The 24111-nt window shown below is 42.2% G+C and overlaps 1 pseudogene; it reads right to left on the bottom strand.

The window, feature by feature from the left end:
* Window positions 1-11021: 11021 nt before the first annotated feature.
* On the bottom strand, window positions 11022-11139 carry LOC145407364 (5S ribosomal RNA; annotated as a pseudogene).
* Between the last annotated feature and the right edge of the window lie 12972 nt (window positions 11140-24111).

The following is a 24111-nucleotide window of genomic DNA, read 5'->3' as shown; positions in this document are numbered from 1 at the left end:
CGTCGTCTATGGCATTTTGGAGCCGCAGACTGGGAGGCCCTCAGGCAGTACTTCTTTGATTTTCCCTGGAATGATTATTGCTTCCATGGCCGTGAGCCATCTGAGTGTGCCTTGCGCATTACGGAGGTTATTCTCTCGGGCATGGAAGCATACATTCCTTTCTCATATCCTTTGACTAACGCAAGAAAGCCTTGGTTTAATCACGCTTGTTCTAATGCTGTCCGCAACAAGGAGAGGGCCTACAAAAGGTACCGGAGCCAACCCACCCCTGAATCACATCATCTTTACGTTTCTGCCCGGAATCGTGCTAAGTCTGTTCTTCGCTCTACTAAAAATAATTTCATCCATACTAAATGCTCTCAACTCTCCAACTCGAATTCTTCCCGCTCCTTCTGGCATCTTGCCAAAAATCTTTCTAACAACTTTACCTCATCATCCTTCCCTCCTCTTTTTCTACTCTGATGGTTCTGTAGCTATTTCTTCTACTGATAAAGCAGATCTCTTCGCACAGACTTTCTCCTCCAATTCTACCTTAGACGATTCCGGTGCTGTTCCTCCATCACTTCCCCCTCTGACTTCCTCATGGCTGACATTAAAATTTCTTCAGTTGATGTATTTTCTGCCATCACTGGCCTCAGTACTAACAAGGCATATGGGCCTGATGGGGTCCCTCCTGTTGTTCTCAAGAACTGTGCTTCTGTGCTTACACCCTGCCTAGGCAAACTCTTTCGTCTTTGTCTGTCAACTTGTACCTTTCCTTCTTGCTGGAAGTTTGCTCTCATTCAGCCAGTCCCAAAGAAGGGTGACCACTCCCAACCCTCCAACTATCGTCCAATTGCTTTAACGTCCTGTATTTCAAAAGTTTTCGAGTCAATTCTTAATAGAAAAATTTTAAGGCATCTTTCCTATCACAACCTTCTTTCCGATCGTCAGTATGGGTTCCGTCAGGGACGCTCCACTGGCGATCTTCTCACCTACCTTTCAGACTCCTGGTCATCCTCCTTTCGGGACTTTGGCGAAAGCTTTGCCATTGCACTTGACATCTCAAAGGCTTTCGATCGAGTCTGGCATAAATCTTTAATTTCCAAACTGCCCTCCTACGGTTTCTATCCTTCTATCTGTGCCTTCATCGCTAGCTTCCTTTCTGGTCGTTCTATAGCCGCTGTTGTAGACGGCCATCGTTCTTCTCCTAGATCTATCAATAGTGGTGTTCCTCAGGGCTCTGTCCTATCACCAACTCTCTTCCTTTTATTCATCAATGATCTTCTAAGCTGTACATCTAACCCTATCCACTCATACGCTGATGACTCCACCCTTCACCTTTCCATTCGGTTCCCGCAACGCCCATCTCAACAGTTACTTCAACAAACAAGGGATGAGGCTATGGCACACCTAATGTCTGACTTGGCTGGTATCTCTGACTGGGGTAAAAATAATATGGTTGTCTTTAATGCATCTAAGACTCAGTTCTTACACCTTTCAACCCGACAATATCTTCCACAGGTATACCCACTAATGTTTAATAATATTCAGCTTAATCCTGCATCATCCTTGAACATGCTTGGGGTTTCATTTACTCGGGACTTATCTTGGAAAGATCATATTACATATCTTGTAAAATCTGCTTCCAAGAGATTGGGTGTGCTAAGCCGTCTCTGCTCTTTCTTTACCCCTGTGCAATTGTTGACTCTATACAGGGGTTTTATCCGCCTCTGTGTGGAGTACAACTCTCATGTGTGGGGAGGCTCCCCTCATACAGCTCTTCTCAATAGGGTGGAGTCAAAGGCTTTTCGTCTCATTAACTCTCCTCCTCTTACTGACTCCCTTCAACCTCTGTCTCTTCGCCGCACTGTTGCATCTTTATCTCTTTTCTATCGCTACTTTAATGGTCACTGCTCCTCTGAACTGTCTGCTTGCATTCCTCCACCTCTACGACGGGCGCGTAGCACCCGTCTGGCAGCAAACTCTCATCCTTTTTCTGTCCAACTCTCTAATGCAAGAGTTAACCGTTACTCCCAGTCTTTCATTTATGCAACAGGTCAGCTCTGGAACTGTCTCCCTCTGTCTGTATGTCCTGCTGCCTATGATCTCCAGTCTTTCAAACGCAGTGTGTCCAGGCATCTCAAAATGATCGGATCTTGAATTTGGCTCTATATTGTATTTTGTTTTTCTCTTGGGGGGAACTGTTACTGCGGGCTCATGGCCTTTGGTTCCTTCTTCCTCGCATAAAAAAAAAAAAAAAAACTAGCATAACACTGTTACACGCTTCCCTGATGCCAAATCAAGTTACATCAATACTGCACCAATTTCTGCGCCCGACGCATCCGTGCACAGAAGAAAGGGTTTTGTATAATCAGGGAAGGCCAAGACTGGGGCATATACGAGGGCTATTTTCAGTGCTTCAAAGGATTGTGACTGATCTTTAGTCCACACGAGAGGTGCATTTTTCTTTAGTCAGAGGAGCGGCAATCTGTGCATACCCTTTAATAAATCATTGGTAATAACTACTCAGTCCAAGAAAAGTCCTTCCGTCATCTGTACTGGTAGGTTCTAGGAAGCTGATGACCGCTGTAATCTTATCTTCAGTTGTATGAATAGCCGCAGCATCAACTACAAGAAATTTTCTTAAGAAGTCACATTTACTGAGGTTAATCTTTAGACCAGCCATCTGAGGGCGATCAAATACTTGTGAAACTTAGCAAAATGTTCAGGGATATTTGCTCATCACAAACTAGGAAAAGTGGGCTATTCCATGGACTGACAGAGTGCTCAATAATGTTCTGATCTAACATGTTTGTACTATCTCGTCCATTCCTTTTCTTAAAATGTGGGGTAATCGATACGCTGGTATGTAAATTGGTTGAGTTCCTGGCACTAGTTTTATGTGATGTTGCACTAGATCTGTCCAACCCATAGGTTCTCCGGGTAAGGCTACTACATCTCGATAAGACTGCAAAAGCTTCACTAGTTGATCCTTATGCTGTGGGAAGTCCCCAGAAGATTCCTGTGAGACTAAGTCTGATGAAAGAGTAGCAGAAGATCCTTTAAAGTTGATGGCATACACACCAAATGGTTCACTGTCATCATCCTTAGTAGGTATGGAGAATGGTATATCCTGGCATACCTTTACGGACGATGGGTTAACCACGAAATCCCCAATCTTTATACCACTTTAAAGCTTCAGTGGAGCATTAGTGACATTTAACAAGTAGAGATAACACAAATTATCCTCCAACACGGTGTACAATGCCGACTCATAAGTTAAACCATTCACACAACACATCTCTGGTGATGTTAGTACATCCGCACCTACAACACGATCAGAGACTTTGTTAAACTCATGCGGGCAACAAATTTGTGCACTGTTTTGTTACCGCACACCTCGTCTCTGGGCATTGTACAATGTCATTCAGACTATTTGAGATAGATGCTATTGTGTCACTGTTAGAGGGGTTGTCATGATCCACTATTGAATGCTTAGAGGGTGTGTTGTTAGATGTTAGTGAATTTACCTCTTTACTCTCAGGTAGTGGTGGAGTCACGTTAGACTGAATGATTGAGTTTGTCTGGGAATGTACAGGACATGGGTGCTCCCTGCTAGATACTGGGAAACCTTTGATGTCTATACTACCATGACCAGGTAACAGGGCAATGGGTTGTTGAGCCGTGGTGGGTAAACCAATAAGAGTATCTGCTGGATATCTGAGATCATTTATTACATGAAAGTCTGCTGTAAAAGGTTTTTAAGGCTTCATCAAGTTGTATCTCTAAAGTGACTCTTCCTTTGACATTAAACTCTGAGCCATCCACGCTGCACAGGCGAATATCAGGTGGGTCATGGATCCAGACCTTTCTAACTATTCCCCTAATGCTGTTTAGAGGTTTTCAAGATTAAATTTACCACTGATCCGGTGTCCATGAAAAAATGATAATTTGACCCCTTCACTCCATCTCAAAATAACTATGACCAAAGAAGTTATAGGCCTTACTTGGCGATTGGAGAGTTGATCTTCTGTTGTTATGTTATATTCTTCTGATAACGGCGCTCCTCTTCCCCCGACTGGCAGCTCGCCAGGTAATGACATTCATCAGTGGTGTGAGTAGTACTGTTCTTGTGATATTTGCAAGTAGGACGACGCGATCACATATAGTACAGATACACAGATTAATACATAGAAGGTAAAAGATTATGAATATTTTTGTTATTGTGGGATTATCAAAATCGCATCAAACGTTAGCCAGAACCCTCAGTGAAAGAAGCATCTTCAAACTATTTGCCTTCCCACTGAACAATGATTACTTATAAATTGTTAAATCTCTTTTACTAAAATATTTACCTACTCATGTGTTTTTGCATCAGGGGTAGGCACTGTCAATTGCAATGCAGTCAAAGCCGCGAAACGTCTTTTTTTTTTTTTCTTTTCATATACGAGCAGGAATTTACAGACAAGAGTAATAAGAAACATGGAATAATTTGAGAAGATGATAAAGTAAGTGTGTGTGTGTGTGTGTGTGTGTGTGTGTGTGTGTGTGTGTGTGTGTGTGTGTGTGTGTGTGTGTGTGTGTGTGTGTGTGTGTGTGTGTGTGTGTGTGTGTGTGTGTGTGTGTGTGTGTGTGTGTGTGTGTGTGTGTGTGTGTGTGTGTGTGTGTGTGTGTGTGTGTGTGTGTGTGTGTGTGTGTGTGTGTGTGTGTGTGTGCTGGAACTCATACATTGTCATCTTACCCGGAGTAGTTCCATTTAATGTGATAGCCATAGTGCCAATATATATAGATAGATAGATAGGTAGATAGATAGATAGATATAGATATATAGACAGATAGATAACGAGGTCAGGATGGTAAATCTAAGAAATAGAGATTAAATGATGTAGGAGAGAGAGAGAGAGAGAGAGAGAGAGAGAGAGAGAGAGAGTTGGATGGAAGTCTGTGGATAATCGAGGGGGTAACAGTGAACGGTGTAGTAAAGAGATTAATGGATACATGTCGCTGAGGAGCGAAAGGTGAGCGAGCTTAAAAGGAAGAAAACAAGAATAAGAAATATAAAACTAATATTCAGTACGGAAAATACGTGTAAGACGAATATTATGGCAAGGAGATCAAATTACTTCAGTATGATGAGAGAGGGCTCAGAATGAAGAAAAATCGTTAAAAGCAAGGATAAACTCAAGAGGAATGAACAAAAACTTATACAAAAGATACATAAGTTAACTCCTTTTGAGGAACGGTTTTACATGAGTGAGGACAAAAAAGTAAACGGCTGAAAAGAGCAAACAGGAAAAGAGAAAGCAGAATTAAAGGAGAAATGAATAAACCAGGTTACTGAGTGTTGCAAAGCAGATTATGGGGAGTAGTGGAGGAGTGAGTGATGATGGAATGTGTAAGTCTTTTGGTCAGGCAAACAGACAGACAGACAGAAGTGTTCAGTCTCAGCAATAGCTAAGTAAATACAAGAGAGAGAGAGAGAGAGAGAGAGAAGGTTCACTCTCGGCACATGCTATGTAAATACAATACTTGTATGCCGGAGGACCGTTCTCTTTCAGTCTTGTCGATTTCACTATATATATATATATATATATATATATATATATATATATATATATATATATATATATATATATATATATATATATATATATATATATATAAAATCCTTTCAATTTCTACTACTTTCATCCAACCAACTACTCTCTTTCTCGTGTTATAACGTCTCCCCTTTCTCTGCTCACCTTTTCCCCATACTATTCTGCCATTTATTTTTCTCCGTTTTCATCAAAGTTCCCCTTCCTCCTTTCTCATCCTCTATTCTCACCTTCTTCCCCTTTTTCCTTCCATCCTATAACCATCCTTTTCCCTTCGCTTCCTCTTGTGTTTCCTGTCCTCCGCTGCTCATCATCTCTCGCCTTGCCAGCCATCCCCCTCCTGTCCCACTTCCCTGTCGTCGAAACCTACACTAAAGATCAATGTCATCCTCAAGACTCTGTGTGTGTGTGTGTGTGTGTGTGTGTGTGTGTGTGTGTGTGTGTGTGGCTACTCTGATTTATCTAGTTTAACCACTGGATCCAGTGATGTATTTAGTACAGTACAGTAGTATTTTCTTTGTACAGACGGATTTTTTTGAATTTTGGAGAATCTTTTCTTACTGAAGGAATTTTATTCTGCTATGCGAGGCTCCACCAGAGTGAATAAAAGCCCCAGGTGGAAGGAATAACTAAATGAAAAGTAGGCCATCATGCAATTTAACCTTTTAATTCTTGCTGACTCTAACTTACTTCAAGCTCTCATCAGCTCACCTTCAGATATTCCATCCCGCACCCAATGAAGCCATTGTAGGGCGTTCCATTCCTATAAATTTACATATTACCATGTTTGCCTTTTTATTCAAAGTATTTTTTAACCTTCGTTGCCCTGACGCCTTACATCAGTGTTTGAATATTCTCTGTTATTTTTACTACAGAAATATCTCTTTTGTCGGAATGGCTTGGACAGGCTGTATCTAACCCATTCAGTTCCAGATATTATTCAAAAGAAAAGAAAAGAAAGTCCTCTACAATAATGCACTTTCTTGCACAGCACTTACTCTCATCACCTGCGCCGTTCTAATAAGTGATCCCTTGCCTACCCGTCTAAGTGACTGTGTCCTACTGATATGCTCCCCCGTAACCCTACGTGCCTTATATATATATATGCGTGAGAGTCAACCTTATTTTTTTACTTTTTTTTGTTTATGTGTTCGACTCCGGCCATAGGCTTCACAGCCTGCTCCGAAGGCCTAGTAGTCCTCCTACATATCATACACCTCTACATGTCACCACTTCGGCGCTAACACCCACCGTCCATATTGAATACATGCTAGGGGTGTCTCTTAGAGGACTGGAGTATTGATATTAGCGTGGGTATTTTTACGACATGTCGGCGGGTCTTCTGGTGGGTCTTCTGGTACATTGGTAATGTCTGCTTTACATGAAATTCAAATACTTAAACTGTTCCCTGCCCCAGCGGGGATTTGAAATTAGGTGCGGTAGAACCGCAGGTCACCTCTCTACCGATCGAGCCATGCCTCCCCTACTTGGGTCCGGTAGAACCGCAGGCCACCTCTCTACCGATCGAGCCACCGCCTCCCCTAAATATATTTTCATTACATTCCAGATATACCCTAAAATCTGTCCGTTCAAGTATCCACTCCTTAACTCGTACGGTCATACTGTCTGCCAACCTACCTAACTCTCTCTTGCTACGTTCCTGCAGAGTGCCTTCCTGTCTGCCTTGTGTTTGCCTGAAAGCCGCGCACAGTAATCAGTCCCCGCCTGTGAGTCTGGCCTACCTGCATAACTGCCTCATGACCGTATTCAAACATCCTGCCTGCCTGGGGTGTCTCTAGACAACCGTATAGTCACTCAACTCCGATGAGTGGGGGAGCCTGCCATTCAGTCTAAATTGCACACTGTAGGCGACCAAGTTTGTGTGTGTGTGTGTGTGTGTGTGTGTGTGTGTGTGTGTGTGTGTGTGTGTGTGTGATTATTAGTTTACGCATTAAATGTCCTGTCGTATTTCATTGTGTGTATTTTTCGGAAGCTGTACAGGACAGTAGTTATAGAATAGTGATCAGTAATAATTGTTATGATACGAATGAGGCAGATACTAAAGATAATGTGATTTAGGGAAAGTCTGTAACTGAGCAATGTAAAGGTGAACATTAGTGAATTACAGTACAATAATCTCGGAACCAGTGTGAAAAAAAAAAAAAACTGTATATAGAACACTACAAGAATATTTTGAATAATCTGCCGGAGAGACAGAGGTATGGTAGTGACACAGTGCAGTGCGTAAGTGATGCGAGCCGACTGTTAGAGATGTTAAAGCGTGTTTTTTGTTTTTTTTTCCGCATTGGTGTACCACCTGAAGATATTTCAGTAATTTATGTACACGGAGTGTATAATGGGTCAGAATATTCAGGAAATGGAGAATATGCCTGCCATCATATTATATTTAAGTTGTGTAACTACATGAAAGATAAGCAGTTACCAGTATGCCAGAAAAGAAAATAATATTACCAATATACCTTTCCTGTTCTTATACCTTTCCTATTCTAAGTTGTGGATCAGCAACACGGAACATAATAAAATCCTTGGAACGTAAACTTCGCAGTGCTAAGATAGGAACGGAAAGGATTATGTTATCTGTCACATGGAGAGATGAAAAGAGAGTTTCGTGGAAAAGAGAACAAACGAAAGTAGAGAATATCACACTAAAAAAAAAAAAAAAAATGGATGTGGGCAGGCAGATCCTTCGTGGAACATATAACAGATGTACAACCAGGGAAACTGAGTGGCAGCTCTGAGATGAAGTGGGAGGAAAAGACCGACAGAAGACGAGGGGATTTGGAGATTCGCTGGGATTGGCGGAACAGACTGTTGGCCAACCGGTCTTGATTGGAAGAAGGTGGGAGAGGCCTTTCTCCTGCAGAGGACTTACTCAGACTGATGATGATAATGATGATGATGATGATGAGAATGAATGAGCAAGTGCATGTAAAAGTACAGCTGATTAAAAAGGGTTGCAGGCTCATTAAGAGCAGTGATAACCAGAAAGCACAAAGAGAGAGCGTACTTCCGCCAATAGCACTTCCATTGAAAAGGATCCGGATCCGTAGTGATAGGATCTATATCCGGGACTGGATCTGTCCCCAAATGTAATCATTTCTTTCTTGGTCCATGGCCCACCTTTCCACAATCTTTCATGGAAATTCATTGAGAACTTTTGGATATATCATCTACAGTAGACAAACAGACAGACAAAAAAGACAGACAGATGAAACTGGCAATGACAGAGCGCTTGCCGGATGGATCAGATTGTGTCTGCTTAGTTTTCACTGGCGTGTAGGCAGTTATGTGTCAGCTTAGTTTTCACCAGGGTGTAGGCAGTCATTTGGCGAAATGTTTCACACTTCATTGCGAAGCACAGGATGGGTTTAGGAAGTTAAAAATTGCAGTGCCAGGTGCACTAGCTGTTTCTCTTCAATTTGGTTATAAAAAAAAAATAATTTCCGAAAATAAAAAAATGTGCCTGGCAGGCCACTGGGTCCAGAAGATTTCCGGACCCAAGGCCATTGAGGGGTTTCAACATCCCACCCTGCCCAGGACCTTTGACTGATTTTCATAATAAAACAATAGACTTTCAGGGGTTATGGATATCTATCTTCTGATTTCTTTTTCAGAAGGGTTGGCGCAAAACTGTGACCAGCAGAGTGCAGACAAACAAACACACATATGGAACTGACCAACAGGCTTGTTGAATCTCTCCACTCCGACAAGCAAGGATGAAACTGCCATAGCTCTTGCCAGATTAATCCCCCACCCTCTTCCTCCCCGCCTTTCCCAATACCCTCTCCTTCCCCAATACCCCCTCCTTCCCTCCCTCCCCCTTCCGTACCTCCTCTCCCCTCTTCCTCCTCTCCCTTCTTCCCCTCTCCCCCCTTCTTTCTCCCTTCTCCCCTCTTGCCTCTTCCCTCATCCCCTTCTTCCACCCACCCCCTCTTCCCCGTCTTTCACTAGGAATGTATGCTTCCATACCTGAGAGAATAACCTTCGTAATGCGCAAGGCACACTCAGATGGCTCTCGGCCTATGGAAGCAATAATCATTCCACGGAAAATCAAAGAAGTACTGCCTGAGGGCCTCCCAATCTGCAGCTTCAAAGTGCCACAGTCAACGTTTCTTTGGAGGGTCCACAGGCCGTACCGGAGCGATAGGACAGGTTAAGGTGATAAGGTTGTGATCGGAGGAGCCTAACAGAGAGAAAAGATTAACAGTGTAAGCAGAAGCATTAGCTGTAAGAAAGAGGTCAAGTATGTTGGAACTCTCTCCAAGGCGGTCAGGGATACGAGTGAGGTGCTGTGCAACCTGCTCCAGGTCATTAAGAATAGAAAAGGTGTAGGCTTGTTCACCAGGTGGATCAGTGAAAGGAGAGGAGAGACAATGGTGGTGGTGAACATTGAAATCTCTTAGAATGGAAATATCAGAGAAAGGAGAAATGGAGAGACAGGCCAGCAAATGAAGTTAATGAGAGCTGTGTCGTTGATGTGGGTATGCTGGAGAGCAGAAGTACCTGGAGATGGAGTGCTAAGGAGCTGTAGGGGTGAGGGGTAGGTATTGGGGGGTTTGCGGATGGAGGGAGGGATTCCGGTATGGAGTTAGAGAATGGAAAAAAATAATTAAAAATTTGTAGTAGGGGTGAAAGTTTAAGGTCATACTAGGGAGCTAGAGGGTTAGAGAGGGTGAAGTTTGAGGGGTTTTGCAGCTTGTAGGAGTGACAGAGTGGGGTGTGAGGTTTGGAAACGATTTAGGAGAAAAAAGACGAGGTAGACAGGATAAAAAAAGAAAAGAAAAATGAGAGGGTAAAAGAGATTTATAAATAATAGGGAAAAAAGAAGAAGAAAGACAATGAGCAATAGCAGGAATTGTGCTTAGTACACAAAGCATGAACATGTCAGTCTTTTTCTCTACACTTTCAGTGTAATTACAGGGACAGATTTTGAACAACAAAAAGGAATACTCTCCTCACTCTACAAATATTTCACTATACGAGTGATGCATTATGCCTCCCTGGCATCGGCACGCATCTTATCTGACAACAGCACCTTGCAGACGATACACCACAACACCCTATGCATCATCACTGGCTGCAACGAGAACCACTTCCACAACTCACATACACTTTGAAACTAAAATCCATTCTGTTAGACGATTGTGATATGAGAGGCACAGAGTTCTATGTGACAGGTGTTGCTAACTTACAACATCCCTATCATTACATGAATGAGGTTTACAACACAACTAAGTACATAAAAGAATCCTCACACTAAAGTTACCAAACCCTCTCCAACAACATCCCATCACCAAACACTCTAATACATTCTTCTTTGCCAGACGCCATGTATCCCAAACGGGTGGTCAAGGGCTTAGAGTTAATTGTTTTACAGGGAGGGGCACTAATCCTCCACCAACCCCACTTGACACATAGGGATGCCAACAGCATCTGGTGTTCCCAGGCGGTCACCCATCCAAGTACTAACCAGACCCAACGTTGCTTAACTTTCGCTGATCGGATGGGAAGCGGTGTACTCAACGTGGTATGGCAGTGCTAAAATATCTGCATACATATTTCACGCACAGGGCAAAACAAGACCGTGATCAGCACTCAGCCTCGTGATAATTCACCCATCAATGAGCTTACTTAGGCGTAGGCCAGGACATCATCCAGTCCTGGTCAGTCAAAAACAACGACTGAGGTAGGGTGGAGTCACAGATGAGACACCCCACTTGTTCAGGCGACCCACACAGTGCAATATGCATTACGAAACATTGCAAATCACATATCATGCTAAGGCACGGACTTAACATCGGTGGTCAAAGGAATCTATAGTACGACCACATGGGGGCTCATCTGCGGTTTAACTGGTCTTCTCAACCAGGTGGAATAAGGTTGGGCAAAATCAGCTAAAAATTTTATTAAACAAACCACCCATTAGAAATATCTATACCTTGAAATGTTATCTTGACTCTTGACCTTTATATCTTAATATCAGCCGTATTTCTCTTATTATGTTTAATCCCGGAAACCAAAATGACAGCCATGTCCATCCAAAAACAGGTGATCACCGCACCACAAGAGTTTCTGAGTTTCTTGCCAACGTTTAAAGTCATTCCCGTTTTCCCAGGTGCCCGGTGAGTCAAGTACGTAGAGAGAGTGGAGGCGGGTTAACGACGCTGACTACTAAGCCTTCTACTTTTCCATCTTTCCACTGCCCTACACTATCCCAATTATTGTATATTCCTGTCATTTTATTATCTTCTCCTTCTCTTCCTCTCATATCAACCAGTTCTCTCTGTCTCTCTTTTCACCTCAACTCCCACTTCCCATCATTGTATTTTCTTTCCTGGCTCTCCTCTTTATACCAGCTTCTTAACCCTTTTTCTTTTCTTCAACCATCTTCCCTTCCGCCTTTGCTAAGTTTGTCTTTGACCAATAAAATAGACCCTCTATTAAAAATTTTATAACAATTGGCATCGAGACGACAAATAGGTCTTCTGCTGTTTGCTTTCCTCTGCATTCCTGTCTACACTCTCCCACTTACTTCATCTCCTTCTCCCTTTTTTCAACTTCCTTCCTCCTCCCTATTATGCACACCATTAGAAAATTGCCAAATAATAAGTCATATCAAGTCCACATTGGAGAATCATATAAACAACACATAGATTCAGTGCACCCATGTTGTCTCTGTCTCATCTTTAATAGACAACTACGGGACGAAGGAAAGAGACATTAGTTTAGAATATTATGTTTAGTACATAATACTCTTCTCCCTGGTCTCTATCTCACATTTGTTTATTCCCTCTCTTCCATCTCCTTACCTATTGACTCTCTCTCTCTCTCTCTCTCTCTCTCTCTCTCTCTCTCTCTCTCTCTCTCTCTCGCACATCTTCTTAAACAGATAGGCTACTATTCCTGTACTTTCAATACTCCTTCAGTCCCCCTTCCTCATTCTTTTTCCCTCCTTCCTCTCATCTCTCCCTAGTTACCTCTCCCTGACTTCTTCCCACTCTACCCCTCATCCTTATCCATGCCTAGACACGTTCACATTCTCCCCATTGTACCAAACCTAATAGGCATGGCCGAGAAATTAACCAGTCCTCATGTCGCCAACATCTGGCAGCCGACCGATAAGCCAATTACACCACATGTCGTTCTGACTGGGTCTATGGCTTAACAATTACACAGGACTACAAAGGAAAGCAAACAGCAACATACCTTATGGTCCTTTCCAGGCTATTTGATACAAAATGGACTATGACTACGAGATCTAATTCTAAATTCTGAATGATAAGGATAGGAAAAAAAAGAAGGTTCCCTCCGCCTCCAAACCCTCCAGTTAAAACGGGCAGGAAGAAGTGAGAAAAAACACCATGCAGCATTGAAAAACTGACAAGGAAATTTCATAGGAAAGACTGAAAAGGAAAAGTTACGTTCTATGATACTTTTTATGCTACCAGTTTTAATAACCTGAAAAAGAAAGGAGTAAAGTAAAATGAATACCGGGGTAATCAAATAAATAAATAAATGACACATGACACTGAGTATTTTTTTTTTTTTTTTTTTTTTTTTTTATGCGAGGAAGAAGGAACCAAAGGCCATGAGCCCGCAGTAACAGTTCCCTCCAAGACAAAAACAAAATACAATAGAGAGCCAAATTCAAGATCCGATCATTTTGAGATGCCTGGACACACTGCGTTTGAAAGACTGGAGATCATAGGCAGGAGGAAATACAGACAGAGGGAGACAGTTCCAGAGCTGACCTGTTGCATGAATGAAAGACTGGGAGTAACGATTAACTCTTGCATTAGAGAGTTGGACAGAAAAGGGATGAGAGTTTGATGCCAGACGGGTGCTACGCGCCCGTCGTAGAGGTGGAGGAATGCAAGCAGACAGTTCAGAGGAGCAGTGACCATTAAAGTAGCGATAGAAAAGAGATAAAGATGCAACAGTGCGGCGAAGAGACAGAGGTTGAAGGGAGTCAGTAAGAGGAGGAGAGTTAATGAGACGAAAAGCCTTTGACTCCACCCTATTGAGAAGAGCTGTATGTGGGGAGCCTCCCCACACATGAGAGTTGTACTCCACACAGGGGCGGATAAAACCCCTGTATAGAGTCAACAATTGTGCAGGGGTAAAGAAAGAGCGGAGTCGGCTTAGCACACCCAATCTCTTGGAAGCAGATTTTACAAGAGATGTAATATGATCTTTCCAAGATAAGTCCCGAGTAAATGAAACCCCAAGCATGTTCAAGGATGATGCAGGATTAATCTGAATATTATTAAACATTAGTGGGTATACCTGTGGAAGATTTTGTCGGGTTGATAGGTGTAAGAACTGAGTCTTAGAAGCATTAAAGACAACCATATTATTTTACCCCAGTCAGAGATATGAGCCAAGTCAGACATTAGGTGTGCCATAGCCTCATCCCTTGTTTCTTGAAGTAACTGTTGAGATGGGCGTTGCGGGAACCGAATGGAAAGGTGAAGGGTGGAGTCATCAGCGTATGAGTGGATAGGGTTAGATGTACAGCTTAGAAGATCATTGATGAATAAAAGGAAGAGAGTTGGTGATAGGACAGAGCCCTGAGGAACACCACTGTTGATAGATCTAGGAGAAGAACGATGGCCGTCTACGACAGCAGCTATAGAACGACCAGAAAGGAAGCTAGCGATGAAGGTACAGATAGAAGGATAGAAACCGTAGGAGGGCAGTTTGGAAATTAAAGATTTATGCCAGACTCGATCGAAAGCCTTTGAGATGTCAAGTGCAATGGCAAAGCTTTCGCCAAAGTCCCGAAAGGAGGATGACCAGGAGTCTGAAAGGTAGGTGAGAAGATCGCCAGTGGAGCGTCCCTGACGGAACCCATACTGACGATCGGAAAGAAGGCTGTGATAGGAAAGATGCCTTAAAATTTTTTATTAAGAATTGACTCGAAAACTTTTGAAATACAGGACGTTAAAGCAATTGGACGATAGTTGGAGGGTTGGGAGTGGTCACCCTTCTTTGGGACTGGCTGAATGAGAGCAAACTTCCAGCAAGAAGGAAAGGTACAAGTTGACAGACAAAGGCGAAATAGTTTGCCTAGGCAGGGTGTAAGCACAGAAGCACAGTTTTTGAGAACAACAGGAGGGACCCCATCAGGCCCATATGCCTTGTTAGTACTGAGGCCAGTAATGGCAGAAAATACATCAACTGAAGAAATTTTAATGTCAGCCATGAGGAAGTCAGAGGGGGAAGTGATGGAGGAACAGCACCGGAATCGTCTAAGGTGGAATTGGAGGAGAAAGTCTGTGCGAAGAGATCTGCTTTATCAGTAGAAGAAATAGCTACAGAACCATCAGAGTAGAAAAGAGGAGGGAAGGATGATGAGGTAAAGTTGTTAGAAAGATTTTTGGCAAGGTGCCAGAAGGAGCGGGAAGAATTCGAGTTGGAGAGTTGAGAGCATTTAGTATGGATGAAATTATTTTTAGTAGAGCGAAGAACAGACTTAGCACGATTCCGGGCAGAAACGTAAAGATTATGTGATTCAGGGGTGGGTTGGCTCCGGTACCTTTTGTAGGCCTTCTCCTTGTTGCGGACAGCATTAGAACAAGCGTGATTAAACCAAGGCTTTCTTGCGTTAGTCAAAGGATATGAGAAAGGAATGTATGCTTCCATGCCCGAGAGAATAACCTCCTTAATGCGCAAGGCACACTCAGATGGCTCACGGCCATGGAAGCAATAATCATTCCAGGGAAAATCAAAGAAGTACTGCCTGAGGGCCTCCCAGTCCGCAGCTCCAAAATGCCAGAGACGACGTTTCCCTGGAGGGTCCGCAGGCCGTACTGGAGTGATAGGACAGGTTAAGGTAATAAGGTTGTGATCGGAGGAGCCCAACGGAGAGAAAAGATTAACAGAGTAAGCAGAAGGATTAGTTGTGAGGAAGAGGTCAAGTATGTTGGAGCTCTCTCCAAGGCGGTCAGGGATACGGGTAGGGTGCTGTACAAGCTGCTCTAGGTCATTAAGGATAGAAAAGATGTAGGCTTGTTCACCAGGTGGATCCGTGAAAGGAGAGGAGAGCCAAAGGTGGTGGTGAACATTGAAATCTCCAAGAATGGAGATTTCAGAGAAAGGAGAAATGGACAGAATGTGTTCCATCGTAGAAGTAAGATAGTCGAAGAATTTTTGATAGTCAGTAGAATTAGGGGATAAGTAAACAGCACAGATATATTTAGTCAGAGAATGACAGGAAAGCCGAAGCCAGAGAGTGGAGAATTCAGAAGAATCAAGTTCAGGAACACGAGAGCAAGATAAGTCGTTGCGTATGTATACACAACAGCCACCTTTGGCTTTGAAATGAGTATAGAGAAAGTAGGAGGATACAGAAAAGGGTTTGCTGTCAGTTGCCTCAGACAGCTGAGTCTCCGTTAGAAAAAGAAGGTGAGGTTTAGAGGAGGAGAGGTGGTGCTCAACAGAGCGAAAGTTAGATGAAAGGCCGCGAATGTTGCAGAAATGAAGAAGAAGAGAGTCAGACAGTGGTTCCAGGCACCTCGAGTCGTCACCGGGAGAGGGGCAGATGGCGGGGGCATTTATGGTCCCCCCCCCTGGGGACTCCGAGGCTAGGTGAATTGACGCCATTTTGGTAAATTTTGAATAGGAAGTGTAGTGTGTACTGTGCATGTAGTTTGGTGAAGATAGATAGAGAAATTTGTACTGGAGAGCATGCTGGCCTACTCTCTGTGTAACTGAGACACTGAAAAAGTTCAGCAAAGGGGGATGGTCAGGAACTAGTCCTGAGGGCTGATGAAACGGGAGCTCCAGCACTCCCTGTCATCAGCTTTCCATCCACCTCGGGAGTACTGCCCTGCTCGACTGGTGCTACGTCAAGTTAATGGGGAGTCTGTAGACACAGCATGGGAATATCACAATGCACAATGTGAATGTTCAGGGGTGGTGCAGCAGCCTTATTATTTATTAATTTAAAAAGGAAACTAATTAAAACACAGCATTCTACCTATCAAAAGGCAGCAATTCACTATAAGACACAAACTGCGATTTTTCCGATATTTTTTCCCCTCCCTTGTGACCTGAAGCCTACACATGGATGCGACACACAGTTGCTACTAAATACCTGCTGATGCTGCACACAGATGCTGCCTATGCAGGTCACAACCCATAATGATACACACAGCAGTCGGAACCCAAAATAATAATAATAAGTAAAGCAGTAAAAACCTCACCTCCAAATGTGGGGGTTATGCACTTCTTTGCTGACACAGGTAGCCATACAGCACAAACTTGTCTTAGGTTTGATGGTTGGCTATTCACAGTTTGAGTCCCCTTTCATCAACACTAGGTGTAGCACTGGGGTGATGGTGGGGCTGGGGATCATTAGGGATGGTGTGGGTGAGGGTGTCACAACTGGAGTTCCCTGGGAAGAAGTTGAGGGAGACAACATCAGATTCTGTGGAAGAGGAGGCTGTTGGTGGATGGCAAGGAACTATCGGAAGTCCAGCTGTTCTTCCTTCCTTGGATGGACGTGATGGTTGTGGTTTGAAGAATTCATGGATCTTGGTCTGCCGTGGCTCACACAGATCCCTTTGAATCTTCTTTATTTTTGTTCGCAGCTGCCTCAGGTAGGGGTAGAAGCTCTGTATATCCTAGTACTCGTAGTTGGAGTCGAGGATGTTGTCAAGCAGAGCTTCTACACAATCTGAGGCATAGGAGGCTCTTTTCTTTGGATTTGCAAACTCTGTCACGTCCTCCGCGGGTGGAGGCTCCTCTGCTGCCACCTTGGCCATGATCCCGTCCTCAGTCTGGATGTAGAAGCCAGGGTCACCAGCATCGAGATCCAGCCACTCCTGGATCTCCTCCACCTCCACCTCTCCTGCTCAGTGGAAGACTTGCCTGCACTCCTCTGCCGTGAACACGTCAAAGGTGGCAGCCTCATCCTCCACCTTCTTAGAAATGTTCCTCTGCCCGAGCATGGCATTCCACCCATGCATGATGGTCCTGTTGGCTACGGTGTCCCATGCTTTCTGGATGTTAATGACCGTATCATGCATGTTGCATTTCGTCCATGCCTCCACATTCCTCCTATCCCTTGTATCCTTCTCTCCTGCCTCTGGCTCTATCTCCACCACCAGGATATCATCTAGCATTAGCCTCTTGTAATGCCTCTTGAAGGTGTTTATGAAACCCTAGTCCATGGGCTGTAGGGTGGAAGTGGTGTTGGCAGGGAGGAACATGGTACGAATCTGCCCGTTGTGCATCACCAGGATTTCCTCTGAGGGGTAAGCTGTGGCCTGATGAAGGAGGAGAGCCTTCACATGCCCTGGTCGCATATTATGCTCCCTCATCTGGTACTTATTCACTGACTCAACAAACTTTGTGAAGAACCAAGACCAGGTTATGGTGCCAGTAAACCAGGCCTTGGCATTGCTGTCATTGTCGACGGGCAGATTGTTCATAATTGGCTGCATCGCAAGTGGTCTCTTTGTGGCTACCACCACCATAGGCCACAGTCTATGGGTTGCGTCTACGTTCGCACACAGCAACACAGACACTCAAGACTTCCTTTGCTTCTGACCTGGAACCTAGACTGGCATCTCACTGCACGTGTGCTGTTTGGCAGTGCCTTCCCAAACAGCCCAGACTCATCAGCATTATAAATCTGCCAGTCCTGAAGGCCTGTTTCACTCTTAATTGCCTTTATTTTGTCGATGAATGGCTGCACACTTGCTACAACAGCACTTCACCGCTCACCCACAATCTTTTTATGCACGATATCGTTCCACTTTGAAAAGTTTGAGATCCAACCATCACTCATATGGAAATCTTCTATTTCTAGTTTTTCTGCAAGCCTTAAAGCAGCATTCCTTATCTCAGGCCCATACACTGGCATTCCCTGGGCTCTCTGCTGATGGTACCACTTAAACACAGCCTCCTCAAGGTTTTCATATTTAGGTTTCTTTAGATACTGCTTTTCCAAAAATGAAGATTTTTTAGAACTAGCACTCGCATCTGGCATCACTTTCAGTTTCTTAACCCACTGGATCCCGTTCATGTACATAGGCGCCTGAACTTTTTGTCACTGTGACTCCCATTGACGTTTATAAATGCGTTGCAATTGCAAGGTCCGTCATTTGCACATTTTTCAAATATCACACGTGATTTTTGGTATGTATACACGGGACACCTTCCCCTACCCGAGGCCAGGTGGGAACGATGCCTTACCCAGCATGAGCTCTGCCCCCCCCCACACGCCATTGTCTTGGCAACTCACCTGTTACAAGTGACCTGGCCAGTAAAGACATGTCGCGCCATGGTACAAAATTAAGGTCAGAGTGATTCCCCAATCGATGACAGTGTGGAGGACAAAGTTTACGTAGCGTTGAGGAAGAAACAGTCAGAAGTGATGAGAAGGTATTGTCACCTTAAAAGGTGAAGTGTGTTGTTGTGTTTGGAATGTGAAACAACGCATATATCGCCTATATTACTATGTGAAAACTAATTAACTCATGTACTACATGTAAATTCGTACCAAATAAATAAATATCTACCTATTCTGAGTGGTTTGGAATAGTTACCCCTCCCATAGAAATTGCTTTCTCTGCAGCGAAACTCGATAGAACAGGGTACCAGGTAAAGGTAGGGTCACCTGTTGCAGGCATTTAAAGGCTCAGGTGAGCAATTTCTCTATGATTTTACAATATTTGTCATAAAAAGCGGAGGTTTTAGCCAAAAAAGAAAAAAATCGAAAATCTGCCAGGATTGGAAGAGGTCATTGGTGAAAAATCTGCCGGAATGGGGCAGGTTAATTTCTTCCTTTTGCTTTCGAATTTCATACACTTTGATTTTCTTTAGCCCATTCTACGTCACTAGTGACCACACACGCGTACCATGCTTTATTTTCTCGATTATTTCCAATTTCTGGGCCAGAGAAACCCTCACCCTTTCTTTTTTTCCTGCAGTTTAGGCATGGCGAACAATTGCTATGGTTATTTTCACAAGAAAATGCACAAAAAAGATTGTAATGGCAAGGTAATCAAGCACACTTGGGGAGAAGACGCGAACAGTATATATATAATATACGCAGGGGTTTTATTCAGAAGTAAACATATTAAGGTGGGGATTAGACGACAGATACTTATCCAAGCGACAAAGTGGTGTGTTTCTGTTACTGACACCCCACACCTCGTGACTGACAGGAAAAGTTCTGGTAAATTGCAAGTACCTAATGGAAAAAAAATAGTTCATGGGACAAAGTGGCTTGTTTCCGTTAGTGACACCCCACGCCTCGTGATTGACCAGAAAAGTTCAGTAAATTGCAAAGTACATAACAGAAAATATTGTTCTGCACTCTCAAGCTTCCATTAAATTGAGCTTCTGTATATATAAATATTTATCTATCTATCTATCTATCTATCTATCTATATATATATATATATATATATATATATATATATATATATATATATATATATATATATATATATATATATATATAACATACACAAAGACTCTATTCAAGAGTAAACATATTAAGGTGGGGGTTAGACGACAGATACTTATCCAAGCGACTTTTAAGGGTTAGAGCTGTTTTACAATTTACTACGCTGGAAGGCAATTTGTTCCATATATTTACAACTCTGTTAAAGAAGCAATGCTTACCTTCATGCAATTGGAACTGTTTGCCAATTATTTTATGTACACTGCCACTAGCATAATTAGAGTGATCAACTGTGAAGTATTTATCAACATTCATTTTATCATGTCCTTTGAATATTTTGAATAATTGAATCAAATATCCCCGTAACCTCTGTTTATTTAGAGTTAAGAGATTCAGGGCTTCTAAATGTTCCTTGTATTGTTTATTTCTTAATCTTGGTATAATCTTTGTCATCCTTCACTGTACACTTTTAAGTTCTCCATATTGTTTTTATAATATGGTGACCAAAATTGAATGCAATACTCCAAGTGCAGGTATACTAGGGAATAATACAAAGTGAGGACGATATTATTGGATTTTTGTACAAATGCTCTACTTATGAATCCAGCAAACTTACTGGCTTTTTTCACAGCTTCTGTACATTGTTTGCTTTGTTTCAAAGCGTCTTTATTATGACTCCGATGTCTTTTTCATGGTTTACCCCATCAAGCTGAGCATTATTCATGTTATACCCTGCTCGTATATTTTTACTGCCAGTGTTTAGCACTTTATATTTACTGATATTGAAATAAATTTGCAATGCTTGGACCTAGTTAAACAGTTGATCTAGATCTTTCTGAACTGCTAGCCTTTGCAATGTTGTATCTGCTCTGTTACCTATTTTAGTATTGTCAGCAAATGTTGAAATCTTACAGAATAATCCTATATCAATATCATATATATATATTAACCCGCTGCGTCCCACTGAAGTAAATATGCACCCTAACGTTTTGTCACTGTGACTCCCGTTAACGTTTATGAATGTGCTGCAACTGCAAGGTCCATAATTTGCAAATTTTTCCTCTACCCGAGGCCAGGCAGGGACAATGCCTTATCCTGCGTGACCTCCACCTCCCCCAGTGGCGTATGTAGATCCATGGAAAGGGGGGGGCCACAGGGGTGAATCCAGTATTTTTTTTTAAAGAGGGGGGGGCGAGCAAAGCAAGCCTCTACAGCTGGGGGCTCTGTGGGAGCTCTGTAAGCCCATCCAGGAAATTTTTTGAGAATCAAGCATTTTTCGGGGCATCTGAGGCCTCAGGAGGGATATAATGCACTATTTTGATATTAAGTGGCAAAACAATATAAAAAAGCTTATGTATCATGGCTAAAACAAAAATGAGCTGTTTGAGTTTTTAAGTAGGGAATTCTACACTACCCAGTATGTATAAAAAAAAAAAAATGTGAGATCATAACGAACAATTATTGATTCCTTCATTCTTGGAAGTTGCAATGTTCATTTTTATAGGAAAAACATTTAAAAAATTAAACTAAAACTCATATTAATGACTTGGAGAGACAGACAGAGACAGAGTGACTCAGTGAGTGAGTGAGAGCTTACTTACTCACTAGATTCGTGTGAAAGTTCATCATTTGAAATCAAGCAGCCTATTTTTACAGCTGAATTCATTGATTACTTTTATATGTATTTAGATCCGCAAATATGTAGGCCTACTGGGACAAAAGAGGGGGGGCCATGGCCCAGTGACCTCCCCCCCTATATATGCAACTGAGTCTCGGCATCTCACCTGTTACCAGTGACCCGGTCAGTAAAAACATGTCACACCACGGTACAAAATTGAAGGCAAGAGTGATTCCTCAATCCACGACAGTGTCGAGGACAAGGTTTACGTGGCATTGGAGGAACAAACAATGAGAAGTAATGAGCAGATAATGTTGCCAAAAAAGGTGAGGTTTGTTGATGTATTTTGTGAGTCAAACAATGCTTCTATCGTCTATATTACTGTGTGAAAACCAATATGCTCTTGTACTACATATCAATTCGGACCAAATAAATAAATATCTGCCTACTGTAATCTGAGTTGTTTGAAATAGTTATCCCTCCCAAAGAAAACGTTTTCTCAGAGCCGGGCCCAATAGAACATGATGCCAGGTGAGGGTATGGTTACCTGTATCGGCATTTTTAAGATTAAGTGAGCAATTTCTCCATGAATTTTCGATGTTCATTAAAAAAAAAAAAAAAAAAAAGGTTTTGGCCCCCCCACTCAAAAAAAAAAAAAAAAAAAAAAAAAAAAAAATCTACCGGGAATAGGAACTAACACTGAGCCCTGCCGCACTCCACTTGTAATGTTTATCCAGTGTGTCTCTTTTCCATTTATTACAACTCTTTGCTTTCGTCTGTTGAGCAAATCTTCTACCCAACCAAGAACACTGCCCCTGAAACCATGTGCCTTTAGCTTCTGAAGGAGTCTTTTGTGTTGAACTTTGTCAAAAGCCTTTAGAAACTCGAGGTAGACGACATCAACAGATTTAGTATCATCGTACATGTTCAGTATATCATGGAAAAGTCTAACAAATTGTTTCTGTTTCACAAACTTGTCTCTGTTACAAGCAATTTGCAAACCACAGATGTTAAACTAATTGGACAGTGGTTTTCAGGCTGTGCTCTGTTGCCCTTTTTGAATATTGGGGTTCCATTAGCAAGCTTCCATCATGTGGCACCCCAGTGCTCTTAAATTATAAGTTAAAAAGTTCAGATAAAGCCTTTGATATTTCATTCTGCAGTTCCTTTCTTACACGCGGAGATATTCTGTCCAGTCTCGGTGTTTTATTCTCTTTTAATTTCTTAAATGCTAGTTGTATGTTGCGATCACCAACTATGATGATATTATACAGTTTCCATAAATACTGTAACATCAGTTTATTCTCATGTAACAAATATTTACATACAGACTGTGTGTGTGTGTGTGTGTGTGTGTGTGTGTGTGTGTGTGAACGATATTTAATCAATGATATCCTAAAAATTGTCCTAAGCACAAGAAACTAATATTCCAGTGTCAATACATATTGACTGTGATTCGTGCGTCTCCAGATCGATCACATTTTAAGTGTCCCTTGATATATATATATATATATATATATATATATATATATATATATATATATATATATATATATATATGTGTGTGTGTGTGTGTGTGACTGTATGAATGTATGTATGTATGTATGTATATCTATTGCCAGACGCCTTAATCCAGTAAGGGGTGGCCACAAACAATTCGCCTCCATGTCACCCTGTTCCCCGCCATTTCATTGCTCTGTTCCCAGCTCACACTTCCCCTCTCTCATATATCTCTCCACTCCATCCCTCCATCTCAACTACGGCCTCCCCCTCCCGCTCTCCCCCTCCACCTCACTCACATACATCTCACTCACATATGTATATTGAGAAAAAGATTATGCGAATACAAGTTGCCATATACGAAATAAATGCTTATATGGTACTCATTTTCTTTGTTTGAAAGGAACAAAACATAAAGTCGAAGTCATGGGGACTTGAACATTAAATTCCAATCTTTAACACATCCAAGTAACTAATTGAATTCAGAGGACGTGTTTTTTTTTTTATTTGTGTGTGTGTGTGTGTGTGTGTGTGTGTGTGTGTGTGTGTGTGTGTGTGTGTGTGTGTGCGTGTTTCTTCTGGCGACTCACAGACGGTTTTGCACAACGTATTACCGACCACTGATATAAAAAGGGCTATTTTGGCTATATATAGAACTTTATTAGATCAAAAGTTTCTCCTAAAAAAAAGTCCGAAAATTGCAAGAATTCATGATAAATCATTAAGCTGAAGGCAAAAAATTATAAAGATACCTATATTATTAAATGAGTCATGACATAGTTATCATAATAATGTAAAAAAAAAACACTTAATATCCTAAGTATATAACTGAAATGAGATACGCTAACCACCATTCGTGTGGAGAGTATAGTAGGTAAGAGATCTAGTAGGTAAACATCATTAGCCCATTAATCAACTGACCACTAATCTCTCTCTCTCTCTCTCTCTCTCTCTCTTCAATTGTCCATCTGGCC

The sequence above is a fragment of the Coenobita brevimanus genome, chromosome 72, assembly GCF_032717465.1.
Source record: "Coenobita brevimanus isolate Jiangsu-jjx chromosome 72, ASM3271746v2, whole genome shotgun sequence".
In the NCBI taxonomy this organism is placed as follows: Eukaryota; Metazoa; Arthropoda; class Malacostraca; order Decapoda; family Coenobitidae; genus Coenobita; species Coenobita brevimanus.
The sequence above is the reverse complement of the archived record's forward strand: the minus strand, read 5'-3'. Positions and strand labels throughout refer to the sequence as shown.